The following is a 19,028-nucleotide window of genomic DNA, read 5'->3' on the forward strand; positions in this document are numbered from 1 at the left end:
TCCTGACCTCAAGTGATCCACCCGCCTCAGCCACCCAAAGTGCTGGGATTGCAGGCGTGAGCCACTGCACCTGGCCTAGCCTTTATATTTGATTAAGGTGCTTTGATTGGTTTATTTCCTTGGAAGGCAAAAGTGTTTATAAAGAAAGAGGCCCCAGGATAGGCTGTGCCCATGTGCCTTCAGGACGTGGGCACTGCTTTCCAGGTGGGCCGGTGAGGGCATTTTTTACTGCTCAACTCTCACGTTTCCCAGGCTTGCTATTTTTTTCTAATGCAGGCAACAGAAACATTGCTTGTGTCCATGATTTTCATGCTGGATCTAAGATATTGAGGAAGCAAATTTTTATTCTGACTTATGTAACAGTCTTTTGGTTTAGCCTATGCTCAGAGCTGTGCTTCGAATTTTGATAAAAATGGTTGTATCTGGGTCATTTGGAAAGGAATTTGGCTGTCTGGAAAATAGAACATATAATAGAATAGGTAGTTATTAAAACACCAGGCCAAGTGGAGACCACAATTTCTCTTTGATTTAGATGCAAAGATTGCTATATAGGTTGACACACCACGATTTATAATTTGTAATTTAAGAAAATAATTGTTCAGGGAGCAGAAACCAGAAAGTAATATATGAGTATTTTGTCTTGAACTGCATTTTCTTCTTTCTAAAACCATTAAACTCTTTAATTCCCCTCCCACAGCTCTTAAGGCTGTCAAATATAATGGGAATGGTGCCTGGCCCCTGAGTTGTGTAGGTTATATGCTGTACAACTCAGGGGCCAGGCATCAATCACATCACATTTATCCTAGATTTGTCTTGAAGGGTGCTTTTTCTGACTTACATGAGAATTTCCCTGGGTTAGTGGCACCTGGCATGACTGCCTCCCAACAACTCTAGCAAGGACACTTAGAGAAAAACATGAAGGAAATCACATTTTTCTTCTCCTAACATTTTATGTAGACTTCTTCACTCCAGACCTTTGGATGTCTGACCTGAGGACAATCAATATGTTTTTCTAGAGTTTTTAACATGCAGCAGCAAGGTGGCTTAGAGTGCAGACCCAGGAGTCAGTGCCATAATTTTCTACCTGTATAATCCTGGGGAAGTTGTCCGCTCAGTGCCTCAGTTTCCCCATCTGTAAAATGGGGGCAGTACATTCCTCATTGGGCTGTTGGGGAGGTTAAATGGATTAATGCTGTAAAGTACTTAGAATGGGGCCTGACACATTGTATGTAAATCTTACCAGCCTCATTCAGCTTTGACTCTGACATTGAGCTGATATACTCCTGGGTCTGGCAACACAGCATCTTAGATGCTGATTAAAACTTGAGGCACATGTGAAGAACACATGACTATTCCCGTGACTCCGTGAGAAGGCTGGGTGAATAATTTCTTTGTCTTCTGCTGGGTTTCACTTCTTGCTGTCTCAGCTCTACCCCGTACCCTTGGTGTGTGGTTGTCTTTTTCTGTGCCAGCTGCTCCCATGAGAGGAGCCCCTCATTGCTGGGACTTCAGTGGCTCAGGGCAGTACCCCATGAGTGTTCTAGTTAAACCAACAGATGGGTACTTCTAGGTTGGAGGCACTGCCTCTCCACGGCAGTATCTGCTCTCTCTGGATGTCTAAATTCTCTCTGGTGGACTCAGCAAGGCAGTGCTCTCCACGTGCCCCACTCTAGTCTCAAAAGCTAGAAAAATGCTCTGGAAGGATATTGAACACCTGTGTGGGGCTCTGTGGTTCAGGTTAGGTCACTCCATTAGATCATTTCTATCTGGAAAGAACAGGGATGGCTCCAAGACTGTACAAGCCTGCGGTCCTCCTAAGGCTGAAAGACACAAGTTGGTACCCGTGGCATGTTGGTGGGTAGTTACAGATTAGTGTTTGTGTATGTGTGTGTGTGTGTGTGTACATGTGCATGTGTGCAACTCTTGCTTTGTGTGTGTGGCAGTTCTCTTTCCTAATTAAATGTAGGCAACCTGTTGGGGCTTCAGAATAGTGCCTCTAGGTTGGGAGTGTCTCACTGTGAGTGGGTCATACCGGGACTCTGGCAGACCCCATACCACCCACTTGTGAAACTTGAGTAAAGCAACTCTAAGAATCCAGATCATTGGAGTACCGCTTTATTTGGTTAACTCTACCATCACCAGTGAATGTCTGGGTTGTTCTCATTTTAATGATCAGTGTGAAGGTCTGTGAGGTTGTGGACACATTCAGGGTTGGATGGGGAGTTCATATTAGTCAGCCGACTGGGTATCTTTATTCACAGAAGAGTCAAAATTAGCAAATAACCCCATCAAAATCCTCCAGACAGTTGTTCTCACCAAGGTTGCTATAACCTCTATAATTATGAAAATGTTGTATGAGGTAGGCCTGGGAATTTGGATACCTTTTAAGAATTCTTGGGAACAGCTTTCTAAGTTAAGTAAAGAAACTACTTATCAGAAAGCACGTGGAGGATGCCGGGGTAATAACTCATGGTCATTTCCGATAAGTCTAATTCTGGGGGCAGAATCTCTGCTAAATCTCAGCTTTCTGATTTAATGAAGACAAGGAAATGAAACCACCCTACCAACTGTGCTTTTAATAAGCAGAGTTTTCAGAAAGAGAGGACAGTTAAATTGGTTTTCCTTTTTGCCCCTTTAATTCTCCCTGCTTCCGTCCTGCAGATCAGGGCCTTTGAAAGGAAGGGGAAGAGGAAGTGTTTTCTTGCTTCAGTGAATAGGATGTGCCTTACCCCGAGGAAGATTCCCTGTGTGTGCTTGTGTGTAAATGTACATACTTTCTTACTGTCCCCTTTTTCCTCCTCATAAATGTAAACCTGTATGTGCTTCATATTAATACCTGGCCTTCCCACGAGACTGTGAAGTCTGGAGGGAGAGGCCAGGCCTGTGCTCCCAGCTGCTGTGACCTAGCACCTGGCGGAGGCCCTTCCTCACTGAGCCCTGTCCCCTGAGTGGAGGCGAAAGGTAGACGAGGAAGACCCCACAGTTGGAGAGGTTGTCACGGACAAGTCGCCCATTGTTTCACCTGGGCCTGGTTCAGCGTATTCCTGGGAGTGGGAGAAGCTGACGCTGTGACTAGTTCTGGTCAGAAGGTGTTCTGGGCTTGTCAGTTTATCATGTGTCATTAGGGATATGGGTGGCAATGAGACGTCCTCCCTGTACGGAAGGAGATGCTTCAGCCCTGCTGTTGACTGAAACGGGAGTGAGTGCTCTCTCATGGAAACAGGGCAGATTCGGGATTGGTGACAAACACTTAGCAAGGCCCAGTTCCTGGAGCTTTGTGGGGCTAGTGTGTAAAGGGTACCAGGAGCCCCTTTGCTAGGTGCGCTGGCCTAAGAGCTTTGGGGGGACATGCCCATGAGATTGTGCCACAATTTTCATTACTTTTTCCCCTAGTCTTCATGGTGTAAATTTTTTTCTCTATCTTTCTTTTCTCATCTTCTTTGTGTAGAGTTAACTTTTCATCAGGGAAAGGGAAAACATCAAGTTGTTGATGAATGAATCACTGGAGAAAACAGTGAAGTGGGATTTTTATCTCAGGGTGTCTTAGGTGGCAGTGCCGGGTGATAGGTGGGGGTGTCCCAGAGACTGACCATCAGCCTCTACCTAATCAAATAGCATTTCTATGTGTTTTTCATGAATGGAGGTGGATGGAGATGTGTGAGGGACTAGCAGCTCTTCTCGCTGGAGGGAGTTATTCCACTCCTGCTCTCAGACAGCCTGTGGCCAGGCACGGGTCACATTGCTGCCCAGGACTTGCACTGGAGGGCATTTGAATGTCACGCAGGGGCGCTGTGTATTTCAGTGGCTGTGTCTAGGCAGCCCAAAAGCCACTGAATCCTTCTTGTCCACTCTGCGCTGACATTCACTCAGCATCCTGGAAAAGTGCCCACTGGGGCAGGAGCTTCTCTTGCTCATGTGGACATGAAGGTAAGTCCCTCCTGGACAGGCAGCATCAAGTCATTCTGTGGCCAGGAGATATTAAGTCAACTGTTTCTGCTTTTAAATGACGTGGGCTTAAGGAAGAGGGAGGGAGGAATGAAGGAAAAAAAAGAAGGAAGGAGGGAATGAAAGAAGGAGAGAAACGGAGAGAGAGGAAGGGAAGGAGGGAGAGGAAGGGAAGGGGTGAGGGGAAGGGAAGGAGGGAGAGGAAGGGAGGCATGGAGGGAGGAGCCCTGTGGCTTTCCTGTAAATGGCAGCTGCCCTGATGTCTGTGAAGGGCACACCAAGAGTCTGACTGGGAGGTTGTCAGCCAGGAAACTGTGCCCCAGATTCATGGTGGGCAAGGAGTTACTTTCTCCCCTTGACCACTGGAGCAGGACGGACTCTGCCTGCCACCCGTCCCACAAAGAAGACTTTCCTTCTCAGTGCCTTGGTTTGCGCTTCAGGGAAGCCATTGACATGTTCATTACCTATTTCCTGAATTACACAGCTGGAGCTCCCCGTCTCAGTATCCAAAAAAACCAAGGGGCCCCAAGTGCAGAAACAAGGGCTAAGAATGAATGTTTTACGAACAGGAGACAGCCAGCCTGTTGAAGTGGAGGCTTTTTTGGAAACCTGTCTTTCCTGATGAGTCACAGTAAACACAGACAGAGCACACTGCTTCCTTGACACCAGGGTCAGGGCTGCCCTGGGTTCAGAGTGAAGATGACCAGCTTGGCTTTTGTGTTTACCATTTTAGTGTTTCTTTCCCTGCTTGGTTGGCACCGCATGTGCACACATATCCGCATGCCTGTGCACACATATCCACATGCCTGTGCACACATATCCGCATGCCTGTGCACACATGTACACTTTCTTATTTGCTGACCCTGGCAGCCCTGCCATCTCCAGGCTACCCAGGCAGACTTTCTGATCTGGAGCTCATCCAGCCCAGACACTGGAAACACCAAGCAGCTGGTGGCTGCTAAGACTTTTACGCCATCAACAGAGGCTTACAAAAGAATAAACTTACCTTTATAATGCCTAGTGGCAAGGTTTCCAAGAGTCGGGGACAACCTGAAGCTGTTTGTAGGGGCTGAAGGGGATGTTTACTGAGGGGATCCTGATGCAGCTGGCCACTGTGACAGCCGGTCAGAGGTCTTGTCCCCATTTTACAGAGCGAGAAACTGCAAGTTGAGAGGACCATAAACCCTAGTGTAGCCGGGGTTTCTACAGGGGTCCCTGAAGCTCAGAGCCTCTAAGCTTTGTCACCTTCTGGGTATTTGGAGTCTGCCTTGGGCCCTCAGCACAGCCCATACCTACCAGGGCCATCCAAGCACATAGGCTGGCCAGGGTGGTAATCCTCTGAACAATGTGTGGGTGGTGCCACCAGTCCTTGTCCTCATCAGGAATCCAGTCAGTCATCCCGCAGCTCCCCAGGCAGGGCCACAGCTGGCTGTGCTCCTAACATCCCTGCACTGACCAGTGGGTCACCAGTACCTTTGTGAGCCTAACTGTGCTATTTGTGTCTGAGTGATGACTGCCAGAAAGTTCTGGTTTGTTATTCAGACATACAGATAAGACATGCTGCTTTGAAGACAGTGGCCTGCATTGTTGTCCTTCTTAACAGGGGTAGGGTCTTGCCAGGTCAGAGCAGGACGCATCCAGGGGCAGTGACCTGCGCTGAGCTCCTTGGTCGTGCTGGATTTGACCAGAACACATTCTGGTCAGGGGTTTTGCCTTTCAGCTCGAGCTGCAGAGAGACCCTTTCCGTCCTGCTGCTTCCCCAGATTCTGCCCACGGGACACCCCCATGCCTTCTCTACCTGGGTGAGCTATGTGGGGTCAGCTCACTGTGTAGGCTGCCTCAGGAAGGAGGGAACGCCTTGTGCTGGCAGGGGCCTAGTTTCCATTTGGCTTCATCAGAGGGTTTTTGACACACACCTACTGCCAGATTATACATAATAGTTATAACACGCTGCGCGGCTTGGGGCTTAAGTTACTTACAGAAGCCCGGTTGGGGAATCCATAAAACATAGGTTTCTCTGGCCTGCATGGGTCTGATAAAGGGGTGTCCTGGCCCTGAGGAGTATCCAGACCTGCCACTGCTGTCTGGCTCCTGAACAGCTGGCTCTGAGTGTGCAGAGGCCTGGCTCTGACAACTCAGCCTACCTGAGTCCCTCTGGGACCACCATCCAGAGCTGTGGGGTATCCCACACACCTGCATGCAAGGAGAGTCCGGGATTCTGTGGGCTCTCTCTTCTGATTTCTCCTGGGCTGTGTGACAGTGGTGAGTGGGTGGTTGTGGGCCTATTGGTGGACTAGAATCCTTGATTTTCTTCTGTGCAAAGACAGGACTCTCCAGAGCCCTTCATGACTTAACATCCCAAGGAGGGTTTTTCGTTCTTTTCTTCCACAGTGCCCTGGAGTTACCACGTTTTGGTGGCATGTTACTTATAGAGAAGTTGGTGATGGGGAGACCCTGATGTAACTTGAATTGTGATAATGTCTATACTTGCTCTCATGGCCTGTGGAAGGGGAATTTGTTTTTCTTGATTTTTTTTCACTTCTTTTGCTTCATGGAGGCTTCATGTAGGTGCATATGAGGGAGCTTTATTCAGACAGCTTCCCTCAACATCTCTGGGAGGTCTCTGTGTTTGCCTGGCTCCAAGAGCATCCGGCATTTGGACAGCCTCTGGGCCCCGCACTGTGGGGATGGCTCTGGGAACTGTCAGTCATGTGTGTGATACACTGTGCACAACAGGGGCTCTGCAGACGATGTCCACACTCTCAGATGCCCAGGGGCTTTCTCTGCTTATGTTCTCTTGCTTCCCTGGCCAGAGAGATCTTTTCCAAGTAGTAATTGTAAGTTTTTTGGTGGTAGGCTATTTGTGATATGTATCTCAACCCTGGGAATGCCTTTTTGAGAGCAGGGAGGCTTTCTGGGATCTTTTCACTTTCAAATTCTCAGTGCATTTAGGGAGGAAAGCATTCCCAAGACTTTCCTGGCAGCTGTTTATAAGCCTGCAGTGCACTACTGATGGTTGGCAGCCCTGTGATTTACCTTCTTCTCCCTAGTGGAAAAACTGTGCAAACTGATGTCTAAACCCAAGGCGCTATGCACAGTCACTGCTGACCCCAAGCTCAGGTGAGGTGAGTGAGGGGGACCTGTGATCCAGGGTCAAGAAGCTGCATGTACCCTTCCAGGAACCACCAAAGCAGGAGAGCAGGTGCAGTTGGTTTGGGTGCGTGCAGGGCCAGAGAAAGGTGGGGAAAGCATCTGCCTCCCAGCCGCCATATCCAGGTTTTAATCCCAGTTCCATACTTACCCTCTGTGGAGCTTGGCACTTTCACCTGTAGGGCGGGCACAGGGACACCTTGGTCATAGGCAGGAGGGCTCCTGGTCTTGTGTGTAGAGTGCCTGACTCAGGTTCTGACTGGGGAGGTGGCCCGTGGCTGAGAGCTGACAGGCTGCCCAGGGCCAGTGGATGCCCATGGGAGAAGCAGCCTGCAGAGGGTGAAGAGAAGACTTGCAGTCTTGTGACCTGATACTGTCCATGGGCAATCCAGGGACAGAAGGCACTGACGCTTCAGGTGACCCTAGCTTGTGTCTGAACCAAGTTCCTAACTGCATAGTCCCAGGAGAGGAACAACTTCCTCCTCTATAGAGAGTAATGGAAGGTAAATGGACTAGGCCAGGCAGGCAGGTGACTGCTGAGCCCCATTCTGCCTCTGCTGAGAGGAAGGCCATTCTGTGAACAAGTCAGTGAGGCTGGTCACAGTTTGAGGCTTCCTCAGCCCTGTGTGCCCTGCTCTGGATGGCGAGCCCTCCCTTTAGAGGTCAGTAGCATAAGGACTTGACCTGAAGTGGCTTTCCTGGGTCCCTTTCTGCCAAGAGGCCCAGTGGGGGTCCAACAGTCTGGGCCGTAAGCTAGCCTTCTGTGGGCACATCAGCATTTCTGGCTCTGTCGCACAGGTATGGTCAGGGCTGTTTGTAGTTGCACAGGTGTAAAGTGAGGGCCTTGGCTGATGGCTCTTCCTGTCAGGCAGAGCAAAGCAATGATGAGGAGGTGATTGTTCCCTCCCCAGGGCTCCAGGAAGCCTGAATCTTCACACTGTGCTGAACAGCACGCAGCAGGAGCTCTAGTTAATCATGAAGATTGCATTTTGTTTGTTTTCATTGTAGTTACAGCAGAGCAGTAAAATGTGCAATCCGTGGAGCTGGACAGGCAGAGGTCAAGGATGTTTGCTTCCTGGCTTTGGAGGTGTCAGACGCATGTGAAATATGCTCAGCTGACCCATGCACACATACATGCACACCTCTCACCTGTGTGTGCAGCAGCCAGGCACTTCCCATCTCCCAGGGACAAACGTGCATTTGAAGGGAAGGGTGTGCCCAGAAAGAAGTGGCATGGGGCTGCAGTGGCATGGGGCTGCAGGAGGTGTTCACTGTTCATTGAGACACATTGATATGCCTGTGTGCTAATCAGGCCCTGTGACGACAGGTAAAGTTTAGGACACTTGTTGAATTAGGTGTGTATTTAAAATTTGGCTCATTGAGAAGCAGTGTGTTTGGCAGGCATTTCAGGCCTTTATCATGGACTTACACAGTGTTTGGGAGGTGGGTCACCCAACTGGTCAGCCTCCTCATCCCTTCATTTGCAGCAGGGAAGCTGTTGAGAAACATTAAGTTTACCCTGCCCCCATGGCTCCTCTGTGAAGGGTACCTTATAGTTTGTAATTAGTGGTAGGTGGGTAACAGCTGCCTACTTGGTATATTCTTGAGTTATGAGTAAATGTAGAGCACCGGTGTATGAATAAGAATCACCTAAGAGCAAATAAATACGTGGATGAGAATCTGCCTGGGGCCTTCATCCTGGAAAGCTGTCAGCCTCTCAGCTTGCAGGCTGTTGGTTCCCCCAGATAGATCCACTCTGCTGTTCTATCTGGGTGTCTGCCTCTCAATACCTTCAGTGCCTTCTGAGTAGGGATCTCCCAACCGAACTGGTACTGGTAGAAACTGAGGCTTGCCTTTTTTTTATTATGGAGGCTGTCTGCTGACACACAATATTCTGATGGATTAAATGTAGTGTGTATCACGATCTTCATTGGATATGTAGCATTCCACTTCAGTACATCAGAGGAAGGGCCACAGGGCTCTATAAAACTAGGTTCCCTAAGTGTGGCCAGAGCAGGAGACAGGCCAGTGGCCCACCTGCGGATGCACCAGCCCCGATGGTGCCAGCAAGCATGAGCAAGCCCACAGGTGCCCCTTGGCCTCAGGGAAGGAAGGGTCTGGGAAATGCTTCTTATTATGATGCTGGGGTCTTTCCTGTTATGATTACAGTTGTATTTGTCTAATAGTCTTATTTAAAGAAGACCATCATCATTATTCTGCATTTAGACATTTGAAGCTTGAAAGCTTCAAGAGAAACCAGTTGTTTAAGTGGTTTTGTAAATGGGAGAGAGAAATGTCTCGGGTAACCACAGTGGAAAAGCACCAGAAGGGTGATTCTTTCACTGTACCTGGGGGCAGCCTTGCTGTCTGTAGGAGTTTTGGGGTCACCACCTTCAAACCCTGCTTTTGATGCCTTGGGAGCCTCTCATGGTGCCTGTGGAGTACCCAAGAGCCCCTAACACAGCATCCGGAAGCCCCACTCTGCAGCCAGGTAAACCTACCCATGCACTTGCCTTGCGGCCTCATCCTTCAAAGGTTTTCTTGTTGTGTTTTATTATTTAATTTAATTTTCTTTTAAAGAAGCTGAGAAATGAAAGGAGAGCAATTATATGTCTACAACTTTTATGATATTAACCTTATTTTTTTTTCTGGTTTTCCTCATTTGTGTTGGTGTATTTAAGTCATTATCAGAAGATAATTCTTTACCCCAAAATAGCTTTGTTCTCACCTCCTTGGTTCAGTTATTGGAATGCGCATTACATTTATATATGTAATGGGACCAATGGTAAAATTATATTTATATTTTAAACAACTGTTCTTTCTTTCTTTCTTTCTTCTTTCTGTCTTTCTCTTTCTTTCTCTTTTTTTTTTTGGAGACAGAGTCTTGCTCTGTCACCCAGGCTGGAGTGCAGTGGCACAGTCTCAGCTCTGCAACTGCCTCCTTCTGGGTTCCAGTGATTCTTTTGTGTCAGCCTCCCATGTAGCTGGGATTACAGGCACCTGCCACCATGCCCAGCTCATTTTTTGTGTTTTTAGTAGAGACAGAGTTTCACCATGTTGGCCAGGCTGGTAGTGAACTCCTGACCCTAGGTAATCCACCCGCCTCGGCCTCCCAAAGTGCTGGGATTACAGGCATGAGCCACTACACTGGCCACAATCACTTTCTTAAATGTGTTAAGAAAGGAAGAGATCCTTGCCTTCATACTATCTTTTATAATGACTCAGTTATCTTTACTAGTGTTCTTTGTCATTTTACGTCAATTTAAATTATTATATGTGGTCACTTGATTTCAGCCTAAAAAAGCTTTCATTGGTAGTTTCTATAAAATGGGTTGGTCAGCTAGCATCAAATTTTGTCAGTGTTTGTGTATCTGAAATGTATTTATTTTGTCTTTATTTTTGATAGGTAGCTTTTCTGGTTATAGAATTCTTGGTTGGCAGCCTTCAACCAAGTAAGTAATGAAGTAGTAGCTAGAATGTGGAGACTTTAAAATGCCCTCTGTGGATTAGGGTGCTGATGCATGGAAAGATCGATTCTTTCAGTTTTATTCCTGGGAAGCCAGGCAGAGAACTTGCTTTTACGAGGTGGTTTTTCATCCCTTGAGCAAAGCCAGTAGATGAACTTAGCTCATTCTGCCGGACAGTCCCTCAGTGGAGAGATTGTACTATTAATAGACAGGAATGTGAGCTAGACATGTCAGTCCCTGGTCAGGACACTCCAGGAGCCCTACATGATTTACAAAGCCGGCTGAGCTATTCCATAATCCTCCCTGTCTTTAAGCTTCAGATCTCAGTCTGTGAGTGTTACCTGTCCACCTCCCCAGATCCACCCTGAGTCTGTGGGTGCTCCCCATCCACCTCTACAGGATCCACCTCGAGTCTGTGGGTGCTCCCCATCCACCTCTACAGGATCCACCTCTAGTCTGTGGGTGCTCCCCGTCCACCTCCCCAGATCCACCCTGAGTCTGTGGGTGCTCCCCATCCACCTCTACAGGATCCACCTCAAGTCTGTGGGTGCTCCCCATCCACCTCTACAGGATCCACCTCTAGTCTGTGGGTGCTCCCCGTCCACCTCCCCAGATCCACCCTGAGTCTGTGGGTGCTCCCCATCCACCTCTACAGGATCCACCTCAAGTCTGTGGGTGCTCCCCATCCACCTCTACAGGATCCACCTCGAGTCTGTGGGTGCTCCCCATCCACCTCTACAGGATCCACCTTGAGTCTGTGGGTGCTCCCCATCCACCTCTACAGGATCCACCTCGAGTCTGTGGGTGCTCCCCATCCACCTCTACAGGATCCACCTCTAGTCTGTGGGTGCTCCCCATCCACCTCCCCAGATCCACCTCGAGTCTGTGGGTGCTCCCTGTCCACCTCCACAGGACCCACCCTGAATCTGTGGGTGCTCCCTGTCCACCTCCACAGGATCCATCCTGAGTCTATGGGTGCTCCCTGCCCATCTCCACAGGATCCACCTGGAGTCTGTGGGTGCTCCTTATCTACTTCCCTATATGTCCTGCTGGGTTTCTTACTCTTAGAGGTGCTCAGTAGATAGAAGATGGCAGAATGAATCAAGTCTCAAGGCCAAAGCCATGCTTTTTGTCAGATTTCAAGGCATGATTTAAAACCATGTGCATGAGCTGATAGTTGAAAATCAGGAGTCTAGGTGGTGGTGAATTTTACAACAGAGATAACAGCCCCTCCCACTGAGTCCAGTAGATGTCAGATGTTTCTGTAAGGGCTTTCTGTGTCTCCTTAGCCAGTGCCCTTCTCAGGTCTGCCAGGTGGGCATTTCATTCTTGCTGAGGGTCACAGAGCCTGGCCAGCACCTACATTGCGTGCCGCAACATCCTGAGGCTTTTTGGAGTGTGCTGTTTTCTGCTTCCTGTTGGACAGACATCTAAACATTCTCATGTTTCCCAGACATCTCAATCTGCCTTCTTAGCAAAATTCTTCTTGTAAGAAATGTTGGATTTTGTGGGTAGCAGGGGGACATGCATCAGGGGATAGCCCCATGCTCTGTGTTAGAGGCATCATCAGCCTGGGGAACCTGGCTGGCTCTTGTGGACTGCAGTCTAATTGGCCTGCTCCCTGCAGAGTGAGTGGGCTGCTTAGACTTTGCCCCCCTACGGCTTTGTGAAATAGGATGGTGGTTTTTTTTCTTTGTTATTTAAGAAGGAACACTGAAGAGAGCCAGGAGGGTTCCTAGTGGAAAGGAAGGCGGGGAGAACAGCTACACATTAGGATTAAAGGGCCAAGGCAGGACGAGGCCACAGGAGCTCTGACAGCAGCTTGTGCGGCATGTTCACCAACTGCTGGAGATAGGTGAGATGTGAAAAACTAGCAAAATACTGCAAAATGGAAGAAAACCTGACCTTTCCTGTTACCCTTTCTCCTCTATAGTTTATCAGATGGTGGAAGGAAACATTATAATTCTACAAATAAGCCCCATCCTGACAGTGAGCCCCCACCTCCTAGTGTGGAAATAACCCACCCAGGGCAGTGGCGCCCTGCTGCTCACACTTGAGCTGCTATAGGCCAGTGTAGGCTGGGGTTCCTGCAAGCCCAGGTCTCCTTCAGGGTGGATGTGGCTCTTCCTCTCCCTAATGACTCAGAAAGCCTCCCAGGGGCCTGCATGGGTCCTGCCAGGTGGCCAAAGCTGAAACAGAATGTGTCTTTGATTTGGGTTGAATTTATAGCCGCAGGTCATCTGATTATAGTCAGAAGCTCTGAAGGGAAGTTGCAGGGTTTTTATCAATAAAACCATTTTTAATGTCATAAAAGCGATTGGCTTTTAAAAGCTTTTAGTACACAGGGTTGCAAGGGCAGAGAGAAATAATGAGAGGTACTGGGTGGGCCAAGGGGGTGGACACCACCGAGCTGGGGAATTGAGACCCTTCCAGCACCAGCTGTGCTCAGTCTGAAGTTTCAGGGATTGAAGGAAATTTGAAATTACCCACTGAGCCCTGGAGAAATCCTTAGGAGCACAGATGTTTGCTTGTGTGTGCATGTGTATCATATGTGCATGTATGTGTATTGTATGTATATGCGTATTCAGTGTGTTGTATGTGCATGTGTGCTGTGTGTGTAGTGTATGATATGTGTGCTGTATATGCATGTGTGTGGTGTGTGGTGTGTATGTATATTCAGTGTTGTATGTGCATATGTGCTGTGTGTGTTGTGTATGATATGTGTGTTGTGCATGCATGTGTGTGTTGTGTGTTGTGCACGTGTGTGTTGTGTATTCAGTGTGTTGTATGTTCATATGTGCTGTTTGTGTTGTGTATGATATGTGTGTTGTACATGCACGTGTGTGTTGTGTGTTGTGCACGTGTGTGTTGTGTATGTGTATTCAGTGTGTTGTATGTTCATATGTGCTGTTTGTGTTGTGTATGATATGTGTGTTATACACGCATGTGTGTGGTGTGTGGTGTGCACATGTGTGTTGTGTATGTATATTCAGTGTGTTGTATGTGCATGTGTGCTATGTGTTGTGTATGGTATGTGTCTTGGGCATGCATGTGTGTGCTGTGTGGTGTGCACACATGTGTGTTGTGTATGTGTATTTGGTGTGTTGTATGTACATGTGTGCTGTGTGTTGTGTATTGATGTGTTGTGTGTATGTGTGTTCAGTGTGTTGTATGTGCATGTGTTCTGTGTGTGTATGTTGTGTTGTGTGTGCATGTGTGTGTTGTATGTGTGTTGCCTGCATATGTGTATGCAGTGTGTTGTATATGCATGTGTGCTGTGTGTTGTGTGTGCATGTGTGTGTTGTGTGCATGTTTGTATTGTGCATATGTATTTTGTGTGGTATATGTTGTGTGTGTATGTTGTGTACTTGTGTATACACAGAATCCACTCCCCATCTGACAAGAGGCTGCCCCAAGCAAGAGCAACAACAAGACCCACAGGAACAAGCGTGAGGACTTGACAAGGGACACTTAGGTTTGGGAGTGGTCCCAGAACAGCATCCTCATTCTACCTCTTCACTGCCTTTTCACTGCCTTCAACTCTCATTATTCTCCCAAATACAGTGAAGTCCTTAAACCACTGGTGACACCAGGAATGTTCTGTACCTGACGCTCGTCACTGAGACCCAGCGTGTGGAGCAGGGCTCCCCTCTGGGCTTATCTCAGCAGAGTTTTTAGCACAAAGGCCAGCTCAGGAGCTAGCCCTCAGCCACGGATTCAGAAGGCTTCCGAGCCCTGGTCAGTGGGCAGTGATGTGACCCAAGCTTGCTTCATTAACAGCCTAACAAGAGACAGGGGTGAGCGTGTGCCCACACACACATGCATGTGAGAGCCGGGGAGAGAGTCACCTCTTGTTGTTTAATCACCCTCCAAATATTCAAGCTGGAGATTGCTGCTGCAGACCACCTGCCACTAAGGACAGGCTGACGTATGTCCCTGAGCAGGAGATGTCTGTGAGCTGGCTTCTTGACAAACATGTATAGTGTCAATTCTTAATTTGCAAACCTATATCTTTATAAGCCTTGAAACAATAATACCTGCAGACAGAGATTGATAAAAGCATTGCTCAGTAGTGAGATATATTATCATGAAGGCACCCTCAATGCCTCTGGTCTCTGATGGGATCGCTCAGTAATTAGCCAGGGAGGTGGTCAAACAGGATGGGAGTTGCTTCCGATCGGTGATTTCCCCATGTGTGCTGAGGTTCCGTAATATGTTTTAGGAATCTCCCTTCCTCTGAATGGGAAGTGCATGTCAAGGCAAACAATGGAGCCAGACAGAGCTTCCTGTTAGGTCTGTGGGAGATCATGGCTGGTGAAAGGGCAGGATCCAAACACAAACACGACCAGAGGAAGAAAACCCAAACACCCCAAAGATGATCACTGTGCATTTTGTACAAGTGCTGAGCCTGCCCAAAGGAAGAAAGAGACACAAAAGAGAGGCAGTACTGAGGAAGCCTGGCTCCTGGGCTGCTTTTCATAAAGACATAGTCAGCACTTCTGAGATACAGGTGAAAAGTCCTTGTGCTTCCTTCTTTAATCAGCCCTGCTCCCTTCCAACAGAGCCTATCAACTTTGCTTCCTAATGAGGACCCCTAAGGGCCAGCTGTGCTGGGTGGACCAGACCCAGACAGGGCCAGGAGCCAGGGCCACTCCCAACTGCCATTCCTGAGGTCTGGGAGGCAGGATCCCCACCCATGATCCCCCTTCCCTTCTTTTACTCTCCCTTCCCTATTTCTCAGTACAAAACAGGGGAGCATCAGATAGAACACAGTTCTTCTGCGTCTGTCCCTGGAGCGAGGAGTCAGACTCTGTTGGGGAGGGAGAGCCCTGTGGTAGGGCAATGGAGCCAGGCTCCTGCTGGACAGAGGTTGCTTGGGAGGCCACTGAGGGGAGCATGGAGCTGCTGCAGCCACATTCCCAGGCCCTGGACAGGACAGGATGGGACAGGACAGAGCACGCCAGCTCTCAGCCCTGCTGAAGTTTTTCGGGTGAACCGGACATCCCCACTAAGGGTCCTCAGGCTCTGTGCCCAGTCCTTGTGAGTGATGGGGTCTTCTGGCCTGTCCCCCAATCCCACCTGGAGCCCAGAGAAGGGGCAGATGGGGAGGAAGGGACTGGGAGACTCCCCTCACCTCCTTTGGTCATCACTTTTGCTGGTGTTTTTGATGTTAAAAGAGATGGAGGGGACGGGCAGGCTAGAATGGTTTATCTTCCCCAGTGGTTTCTGTGTGGAATTGACAACTCTGAGCCCTGCCTGCTGAAGTGAGATGCAGGTGGCTCCCAACTTACCATGGTTCCGCTTAATGATTTTTAACTTCAAGATGGTACAGAAACGATACACATTCAGTAGAAACTGTACTTTGAGTTCCCACACAACCACCCTGTTTTTCACTTTCAGGCAGTATTCGATAAATTGCATAAGCTGTTTAATACTTTATTATTTAAAAAGGCTTTTAGTCCGATGATGTTGCCTACTGTAGGCTAATGTGCATGTTCTGAGCATGTTTAAGGTGAGCCAGGCTATGCTATGAGATTTGTCAGGTTGGGTGTATTAAATGAATTTTAGACTTAATGATATTTTCAATTTATGTTGGGTTTCTCAAAATGTAACCCCAGTATAAGTCAGGAAGCATCTGTATCTTTTTTCATTTTCTGGGGGACACAAATGTAGGAGGAGGACTTTCTGAGCCCTAAGACGTGCCTAGGTGACGAGGCTTGTGGACAGCTCCTCCCAAGCATCGCCCTTTCTCTTGGCCTGCACTGTGCGTGCGAAGCCACTAGGCACAAGGGCTGCATGTGGATTTTGTCTGAGTGGTGTTGGAAGCACGGGCATCATAGGCAGGCTCCTCGGGGGAGAGGGGCCACAGGGCGAGGCTCCTCTCCAGCCTTTGCCTTGGGAGCGGCTGCTGTGATGGAGCCACATTCCCAAGTTCTCATTCATGGTATTTTGAAATGACATAACCAAACAAGGCAGGATAGCAGCAGCCAAGATGGGAAAACCTTGCCTTCCCTCCAGAGAACAGAGGGGGCCTTCCAGAAACCGTGTAATTTCCAGAAAACATTGGTGCTTCTCCATGGCTCTGCTGGCCGACCACGTCCTCCTAACCCTTTAAGAATCCAGCCCCCCTTTCTTCTGACTTTAAGCACTAGGTAGTGCTTAAAAGATAGTTGCCAAGCCAGGCGTGGTGGCTCATGTCTGTAATCCCAGCACTTTGGAGGCCAAAGCTGGCAGATTGATCACTTGAGCCCAGGAGTTGGAGACCAGCCTGGCCTACATGGTGAAGCCCCGTCTCTACTAAAAATACAAAAATTAGTCAGGCGTGGTGGTGTGTGCCTATAGTCCTGGCTACTCAGGAGGCTGAGGCAGGAGATTTGCTTGAACTAGGGAGGCGGAGGTTACAGTGAGGTGAGATGGCGCCTCTGTACTCCAGCCTGGGGGACAGAGCGGTGGAGAGGGGTAAGGGGCACTGAAGATAGTTGCCAAGATACTTGTGCATTTTAGAAATTGGGACCAAGACTCCAGAATGCTCATGTGCTCAGGCATTTGTTAATTACATCAGCCTCAGTCCCAGTATCCCCTTGTCCCCTCCCAGGAAAGCAAAATGTAACTACTACTAATAAGCCGGTTGTACAGAGAATTCCTGGCTGTCTGGAAATTAATGAAGCCCTAGGAAAGAGAACGTGATGAAATACTTACTAGATTACAGATGGAAGCCACTGTCTGAAGCTGAAGGAAGCAGGATGCAGTGAGCTTAGCTTCCACAGGGCAGGGGCATCAGTCCCTCCTCTGCACCCAGCCACCCTCCTCCCAGCAGCTTCAGCCCCGCCTAGCGATGTTCGAGGCACGTTTGGATTGATGATCGGCAAATTAGGGCAGGATGTGGCCCATCACAAGGAAGATCTGTGGGGCGGGAGTGCTGGTTAGGCTGGGAAACCTGAGGCGTAACCTGCTTAAGGCGAGTCTGTGGTCACCTGAGGTGGCAAGCAGCCCTCTTGGAGTGCCGGGCATGGGGAGGATTGCCATTCAGAGGCAGAAAGCTGCCCAATGGGACAGGCAAGCTCACAGAGTGGCCATGATTCCTGCTGTAGGACCAGCTGAGGGTGCCTGCAGCTGCCACAGAGAAGGAAACGTTTCTTCTTGCTTCCACTGCCTGAGCCAGGGCTCTGAGCCACTGGACCTACATGGACAGGAGGGTGAGTAGAACCCATCTATTCCTCTGTGATCAGCAGTGATAACCCGGGGCAGTGTGGCCGTTTCAGGTCAAAACAGACGTCATCCCATGAGGCCACAGGTGCAGGGCGTGACAACCCAGAGATACTAGGTGCTAAGCAGAGGTGTGACGTAGGCTTCTTGGCCCCGTATCCAGGCCATGCAGGCGGTGTCTGGAGCATCCTTTGGAGATCAATCCTGGACTGTTACTCCTCATACATAGATTGACCTTTCTCTAGTTGGGGATGCTGGGCCAGGCATTCCTGCCCATAAAAAACAAAAACCGTTACAGACAGAAGTCACAGTGACAGAGCGCTGGTAGGATGGAGTGGCCAGGGCCTGCAAGAGGAGCCTGTGCCGGCACTGCCCGCCTCACACAGCATCAGGAGAGAGACACCGGCCAGGCCCTCCATGACTAAGTGGGTCCTGCTTCTGAATCGCAATTTCTTTTATATGTTTATTCCATTTTCTGAGTCACTCCTCATTGAGCATTTACTAAGTGCCTGATGCTGTCCTGAGTATACATTACTCTAAAGCAGAGTCAGTGTTGATCCATTCCTTCCCAGCTCAAGCACCCAACCAGTGAACAGGGCGAAGTGCAGGCAGAGAGCCAAAAGCAGTGAGGGTGTACGCTCAGCTTCCTGGAGTGTTTGCTAATGAGTAAAACAAGGTTTGCCAGCTTGAAATGGAAAAGCAACAGGAAACCAGGAATGAACTGCTCCAGAAAAGCCCAGGCCCCACACCCAGGAGCCTCCTACCTTGTTTGGTGTGAAATCTATGGAAGTCTCCTTCCTCAGAGACACAGCTCCTCCCAGGCGGAACCTAGAGGGATGTGCAAAGAAAATCTCAACACAAAAGCTCAAAACTGTAGAGTAAAAACAGTTTGCATTCGGCTTTTGGAATAAGAGTTTTACACAATGGATGCAGACCACATTGCTGTTCTCTTTCCTGTTGCTGTCAGCCAACATGACAGCAGTGAACAGAGCCCAGGGGACCCCTCAAACTCAAGATAGTCAAGTTGTAACTATGGCATACCAGCCAGGACCTTCTGGAGTGGGGTATAATCCAACAGTGGAGTGAGGCCCCGCGTGGTTTCCAGAATGCCAGAAGCCCCATATCCAGATACATGGTGGGCGCTGCATTGTCGTTTAGGACCAAGGGCCCCCCACTGCCAATTCACTGCCTGTTTACACAGCAAGTCATGTGTCCTCAATATTGGACTTCTGTGATACCAATATTTGAGGCCCACAATGT

The 19,028-nt window shown here is 48.9% G+C and overlaps 1 protein-coding gene across 1 annotated transcript in view; it reads left to right on the forward strand.

The window, feature by feature from the left end:
• The window catches only part of SH3RF3 (SH3 domain containing ring finger 3), a 367,719-nt gene that overhangs the window by 118,191 nt on the left and 230,500 nt on the right, over positions 1-19,028 (forward strand). The gene's annotated exons all lie outside the window — the stretch shown is intronic.

The sequence above is a fragment of the Aotus nancymaae genome, unplaced genomic scaffold (genome assembly GCF_030222135.1).
Source record: "Aotus nancymaae isolate 86718 unplaced genomic scaffold, 86718_ANA_hifiasm-v0.15.2.pri h1tg000155l, whole genome shotgun sequence".
NCBI classification, from domain to species: Eukaryota; Metazoa; Chordata; class Mammalia; order Primates; family Aotidae; genus Aotus; species Aotus nancymaae.